Source organism: Aegilops tauschii, chromosome 2 (genome assembly GCF_002575655.3).
Source record: "Aegilops tauschii subsp. strangulata cultivar AL8/78 chromosome 2, Aet v6.0, whole genome shotgun sequence".
Taxonomy (NCBI): Eukaryota; Viridiplantae; Streptophyta; class Magnoliopsida; order Poales; family Poaceae; genus Aegilops; species Aegilops tauschii.
In genome coordinates, this window is record NC_053036.3 from 279,625,334 (window position 1) to 279,632,338 (window position 7,005).

The window sequence follows — 7,005 nt, forward strand, 5'->3', positions numbered from 1 at the left end:
CATTGTTATTCATGGAATGCATATGGTGCAAGCAATTATGGGAATCATGCAAAGTATGGAATGCATCAAAATCTCCTAATATGTATGAGGAAACTATGGGGGTCTCCTCATGAGCATCTATATCTATACTACTACTAAAAGAGCAAACTTAAATTACCCTATAGCCACACCAAAAGATGTACACGGGATTACCAGGGGCGTCCGTTTAATCCCACTAAGTCACATCTAACAGTCTATATTACATCAAAATTTCATCACACAAATAAACGCCCCAAATTAAATGTTCTGCCGGCAGACTATCCTGGTTATGTCCTGCCCTCCCCTCGAGCGCAAATCACGCCCCAGATTAGCACGCCCACCAGTGCCCCTCCCCTTTCGATCGCCACCAGCGCAGCTCCCTTTCCGGCCGCCGCCACGACCTCCTCCGCGCCGGACCGCCACCCCACGTTCCTCCGCACCAGGCCGCCGCCACGCCCTTCTCCGCGCCGAGTCGGCTCCCTCTCCACAGCGCCCCCCCCCCCCCCCGGATGGGAGCCTCCGCATGCTCCTGCTCTGGCGACGATGCAGCCATTCTTCCAATGGACAACTCCATCCCCGCTACTTGTGTGCCGCCTCGGATCTCCATCTCGATTTGTGATGTGTTCTCTGGTGCCATTGAAGCAGAATCTCGTGCTTCCCAAATTGGCGGGTCTTCTCTTTCCTCCCTTCTTTCTCCAATCTCCACCCCCAACCCGTTAGTAATTCTAGACGATGATGCATACTTCATGAAATTAAGTTGGCAATGTATTGAAGATGTTTGGTTCACTGTGTGTGAAATATCTGATTGGTACAGAAGCTGCTTGTGCACGTCAATCTAAGTCGTATTTTAAATTCAATGTTGTTTGTTCAGCTAGTAATGCACAAAGTTCGGCGTCTGTTGTTCTGGGTTCAGTGCTAGCAGATCCTGCAATGTCTCAATTTCAGTTATCCTATCATCATTTGGGTCTAGCAAAATTATGTTCATGCCTACATCTATGCGGCCGCCATCTATTTGATCAAAAACATAAATGATATACATGGTTCAAAAACATAAATGATGGTGTATTTGGTGTATCATCACTATGCTGCTGCACAATCTGAACCAGGAGAAGTCTTATGCGACGCATATTAACCCTTACCGAGGTCAAGACCCATTGTTGATGAAGTACTTTCTAATTGACCCATCCGGCACCCAGCTATTTGATCTTATTAGGGATGGTGTCCTGCTCTGGTGAGATGGCTTTCTAGCTAGCTATATGGTGTATGCTCATTTACTCTTTGAACAGAAATTGTTTGCGAGCCGTAGCTGATGTTAATTCATTCATTAGTAGGTTAATCAATGTAGATGTATGTTGAACCATTGATTAGAGAGCAATAAATAAGAAAAGAGTTCGTAACCCATGGGAGAGGAATCAAAATCACATGATGTGTCTCAACTCTGCAAAGGCCATTGGATGTATTGTTGTCAACATTGGAACGCAGGATTTAGTGGAAGGAAGGGTATGTCTTTCCCCACTTGTTATCCTTTCTTGATGTAGTGTGATTGGTATACAAAAGTTCCAGAGCTCTGAACTATCCTTTTCGCAGTAACTTAAGTCATGATGTCTCCCTTTAATTCTGTCATATCTTGTATCGTGATATTAAATATTGTTGTGATGAATTGGCAGGTAAATTTAGGTACCAAATACTCTTATCATTACTCTTATCAGTCAATATTGTTTAAGGCCCAAATTTTTGATTGAACTTTTGGTCAGTTTCAGATATTTGTCATGATATTCAGATCCAAAGATATGTAACAACCTATTTGAGCAAGTTGGAAACACATTCAGATCGGGATTAGTACATCATGCATCTGCTATCTTATTTTGCGTTTGTAATCGTAATAGATGTCTCCAGCTTCAGTATGCTGTTAGTGACCACAAAAAAAGTATGTTGTTAGTGTACCTCAAGAACGCTTTAGGTTTGGTGGAAAGGAGAGAGAGAGGCTGAAAAGGAAAAAACTTATGGAAGTGGCACAGGCCAAATTGAGCGCCAAGGTACCCAAAGAGGGGGGCACCCATAGTTAAAATGTCGTGGTCTTAGTAACATCAAGAATCTGTCATAGTTATTGGCTTTCGCTATTCACTCGCTGGTTAGCCCATAGTCCAGAATCAGCTAACACTTTTTTGTGGTCCAGTTTTCGGCCATCATATTTCCCCGAGAATCAAGGGAAAGGAAGAGGAAAGTAAAATGATGATACATCATCTGTTGCAAGTGTTTACATCGCGCAGTTTGGTTCAGTCTATATGATTTGGGTACACAACATCTTATTTGTAAGAAAACACAAGAACACACTTCTGTGTGCTGTGTAATATGTTGATAGATCTGTGGTTAGGGAGCAGACTTGGATTGCATGGTTTCTCCTTTCAGCCCGCTTGCATGTTTGTTAATGTCCATCTTTTTTTAGCTATCATGCAGAAACTTTAATCTGTTGTGCAGAATACATTTCTTCAGAGAAACCGTTGGTTGTGTGCAGAATATATTTCTTCAGAAAATGTGTTATTGTGCAGAACCTACAATGAAGTTGTCGGGGAGAAGATCCAGTGAACAAAGCTACATCGAGTTGGGTCAAAGTGACTGGTACATTTTCCTGATCTGCATCCTATCTCAATGTATTTCTGTTAGTAAGCACATTTTAATACTTTGAAGGCATGTCGTACAATTATCCATAATAAGGTATTGTGGGTTTTGTACATATTCAGGTCCTTGAAACGGTCTATTGTGCATGGAAAGTCACGTTCATCTCTGGGAAATTTCACCGCGGCCTCCGTCGTACATGTGCTTCGATCTATTTTCGTATTCTTTTCTTGGGTGTTTGACAAATGCTTCACAAACTAAGCTCATGTTAAACATGCACAACTATGTAAGATAGTTTCACCTCTCTTATGTACTTGCAGATTGACAACCATTGCCAATTTGTATTGTTTCTAAACGGAAAAAATGATGCCCTCTTGTTCACCGATTATCTATGAACCGACATGATGCCCTCATGTACTACATTGGTCTTTCAGATGCTGGTTGTGCACACATGGAATTATTAGCTTATCCTTTTCTACTTTATTTGTTCAGTTCACTGAAAATGGAACTACCGCCCGAAACTTTTATGCACGTGCTACCTTCGATTTTCAGTTCCTTAATATATCTTGTTAAGCTTACCTGCAAAGGTTCATAAACCATAACTATCTAACATGCATTGCACTCTGACCTGATGTAGTAATTCGCAATAGCAGTGCCACGGTTCAGTTCATCATGGGGACAAACTACCTGTATAATGTCCACTCCTACTGGTCTTTCACCTGTCAAACAAGAAGACGTGGTGCAGCTAGCTGCTGAAAAGGAGATGACTGTGGTCCTCTTGACAATGAAGATGAAGACGCAGCAGACCAAGCCTTTGCGTTCTCCACTCGCATGCACAAGGAGTTCCGCAAGATGGCCAATGTTGTTAAGAACCAGGTCACTAGCAACTACTACATGGCTGACTTGACCAAACCCGCTCTTGCAAGACTTCAATTTACCGTAACCTGGTAAATGATGAGTATAATGAATGATGCGCTCAGGATACTGGTTGTGCGAGTAGGTTCGACATTTGTACCCCATGACTATCTTTCCATAATTGATTGGGACATTCCCCCTTTTCTTTAGAGATGAAGGGAACATTTGCACTCCCTCTATGCTATGCCTGAGACCATGATTACTCATTATACCCATGTTCATTTTTGGGTTATGTTTTTGAACCATGTATATCATTTATGTGTGTGAACCTCTGGTGTCCTTTTAAAAATACATATTGTTGTGCATCGATTTTTTCATGGTCATGCCTTCGTTTATTTACATGACCATGTATATCATAATATCAATGTAAAATTTATATTCACATGACTTGTTTGTTGGCAAAGATTCGAAAAGGATTTGGTCCATAAAATCATGATATACTTTTTAAACGGCCGATCGTTCACGAAAGGAGCGGATCCCGACTAAGAACACGAAGAACACGAGGGGAAAACGAGGGAAAACACAAGAGGATCTCTCAAACCAACAAGATATAGTCACACATATGCTAGATCCGAGTACACATAGAGATCACACGGTCCAAAACCAACAAAGGACGATACATAGGGTAACCGGTTCTTCTCCGTGAGGAGGTCTTGATGGGGCCACCCAAGAGGGGGTCTTGAATCCAACATGGATCTTCTCCGAAGAGGGGCCGCGGTCTCTCTCGAGGAGTAGATCCGTATGGATGAGCAAAGCTATCCTCACATATGAGCTAAACTAATGCTGGCCCTCAAATGGAGGAGGGGGAGGAGTATATATAGTCTAAGTCACGAAGGGGTAAGTGAGGGGCGAAGGGGTAGACGGACCTCGGCCCAAGTCACGCGCGCAGGCGGGGTCCGGATGATCCGGATGGTGGCCCGGATGATCCGGGCGGCCGTCCGGATATCCGGGCGGCCGTCCGGATGATCCGGCTTCAAGTGAAACCTTCGGGTGTCTTCGACGCAGTTAGCCGGATCGTCCGGGTGGTCGTCTGGATCGTCCGGGCTCGGTCCGGATCATCCGGCTGGGGGTCCGGATGATCCGGGCAAGTCCTGTCTTGTCCGTTCTTCTTCTTCCTTCTCCTCTTCATGCTTGGCCTTGGTCCTTGGATCCTCCATGGTCATCTCGGTTGTACCTGAGTATATGCAAGGTCCATGCATGAGGTAGGACCATGTCTCCTATGTGGAAAGTGTCGGTTCGAAAAGGAGTGAGTTCACCTTGTGTCCAATGGCGTATGGTCGAGGTCTCATCGTATGTCCTCTTGGGGCTTGGGGATTAGTCGAAGTGTACATGGGGATGATCGTAGGATGCACCGCATCATAACGTCTCGCCGAAAACACTGTCAGTGGACGTGGCTTATTTTGTTTAAGTATTTTGCCCTCATGGTTGGGTATTGTAACTATTATAGAGAGTCGGATTCGGTTCTCTTGTTCGGAAGACTGCTTTGGTGTATTCCGAGAAGGAACCCGCCATGCAATGCCGAAGATAATCTGCGCGTCGGACACATTGTCATTGAAGCCTGGTTCAGGGGCTACTGAGGGAGTCCTGGATTATGGGGTCCCCGGGCGTCCGGGCTATGTGACATGGGTCGGACTGATGGGCCGTGAAGATACAAGATAGAAGGCCTTTCCCGTGTCCGGATGGGACTCCCCTTTGCGTGGATGGCAAGCTTGGCGTCCGGATATGTAGTGTCCTTTCTCTGTAAACCAACTCTGTACAACCCTAGGCCCCTCTGGTGTCTATATAAACCAGAGGGCTATCGCAAATCATATAGGCTAGACATCTAGGGTTTAGCCATTACGATCTCGAGGTAGATCGACTCTTGTAACCCCTATACTCATCAAAGTCAATCAAGCAGAAATGATAGAGGCAAAGGTGTCCCGTCTTTCGATGAGATGATGGATATCGCTTTGGTGGAAGTCGACTTTGACGATCCGACTACGAACGTGCGATGACGTCGCGCCTTAGCAATCGCTAAACCAACTCCGAGAGGTTATTGACCACGCCGGAGCACGATCAACCTGACCACGAGGGTTTGTTTCCTGCGAGCAAACGAAGAACAAGCAAGAAACTGAGATTGCAATCTGGATATTGCGAATATAAGATGAAAGCTTTATTGATCAACGTGGGGTTCTGTGACGCCTTTGTCTGGTCGTTGAACACAAACGAAGTACGCGAAGTTGCAGCTATGGCGAACTTTTAATCTAAACAAAACCCAAAGTCTAAACGATGCCCTAAGGGCTGTATATATGTAGGAAGAGGGGGGAATTTTGTGGCCCTTGGGGAAGGGGTCCGAAACCAACCCTATCTCTTGTTTCCCCACACATACGGACTCTAAAAACAGCCTATACTCAAGTATTTCGAAATTACATGGGCCTGGCCCAATAATAAGGTGACGCAGCACCTAGAATAGCCTCTGGACGAAAGTTATGAAGTAGCATCTTGTATATTTCGTCCAAGGCTTCATGCACGCATTATGGTGGCTTCAACGTCCTGAAATCATCACTTGTAACTCCGTTCTTGTTCCCCATGCGCATGCCATCATCTCCATGCTTGTTCTTACTCCAATGTTCATCCTTCTCAAAGCTAGGCCCGTCATTTGTAAGCAAAACAAATGTATCCAATTTAGGCAGCATCATATTCTCATGAACATTAGAATCATTACCAAGAAACGAAAGTACCTGGTAATTTAATTGGCGTGCGCGAGCTCTAGTAATTGGTCTAGTATGTATAGCAGCAGGGGCTGTGGGTGTAACAATGGTATTGATGTCCTCATCAAGAAAGTAGGGTATTACCTCCATTAAGAGGGCCCGAACCTGGATAAACATCGTGTCCCCTGTCTCCTGTTACCTTTGATCCTCAGACGCACAGTTCGGGACCCCCTACCCGAGATCGGCCGGTTTTGACACCGACATCTATATATACCCCTCCACCCCCTTCTCTATTCAAGAGAGAGCCATCAAAACGTGCCTACACTTCCACTACTCACTTTCTGAGAGAGAACCACCTACTCATGTGTTGATACCAAGACATTCCAATCCAACCACAAGAATCTTGATCTCTAGCCTTCCCCAAGTTGCTTTCCACTCAAATAATCTTTCCACCATAGCCAAATCTGTGAGAGAGAGTTGAGTGTTGGGGAGACTATCATTTGAAGCACAAGAGCAAGGAGTTCATCATCAACACACCATCTATTACCTTTTGGAGAGTGGTGATTCCTAGATTGGTTAGGTGTCACTTGGGAGCCTCCGTCAAGATTGTGGAGTTGAACCAAGGAGTTTGTAAAGGAAAGGAGATCGCCTACTTCGTGAAGATCTACCCAAGTGAGGCAAGTCCTTCGTGGGCGATGGCCATGGTGGGATAGACAAGATTGCTTCTTCGTGGACCCTTCTGTTGGGGAACGTAGTAATTTCAAAA

The 7,005-nt window shown here is 44.9% G+C and overlaps 1 long non-coding RNA gene across 2 annotated transcripts; it reads left to right on the forward strand.

Annotated features, from left to right (window-relative positions):
• The first annotated feature begins 336 nt into the window (after window positions 1–336).
• Window positions 337–3,812, forward strand: LOC109785328 (uncharacterized). 2 transcript variants are annotated; one of them, XR_012202476.1, is made up of 5 exons: window positions 337–1,249; window positions 1,347–1,518; window positions 2,568–2,637; window positions 2,760–2,920; window positions 3,272–3,812. It is a non-coding gene; the product is annotated as an uncharacterized lncRNA (long non-coding RNA). The 2 variants fall into 2 exon arrangements; XR_012202475.1 differs by having other exon boundaries at window positions 1,350–1,518.
• The last annotated feature ends 3,193 nt before the right edge of the window (window positions 3,813–7,005 follow it).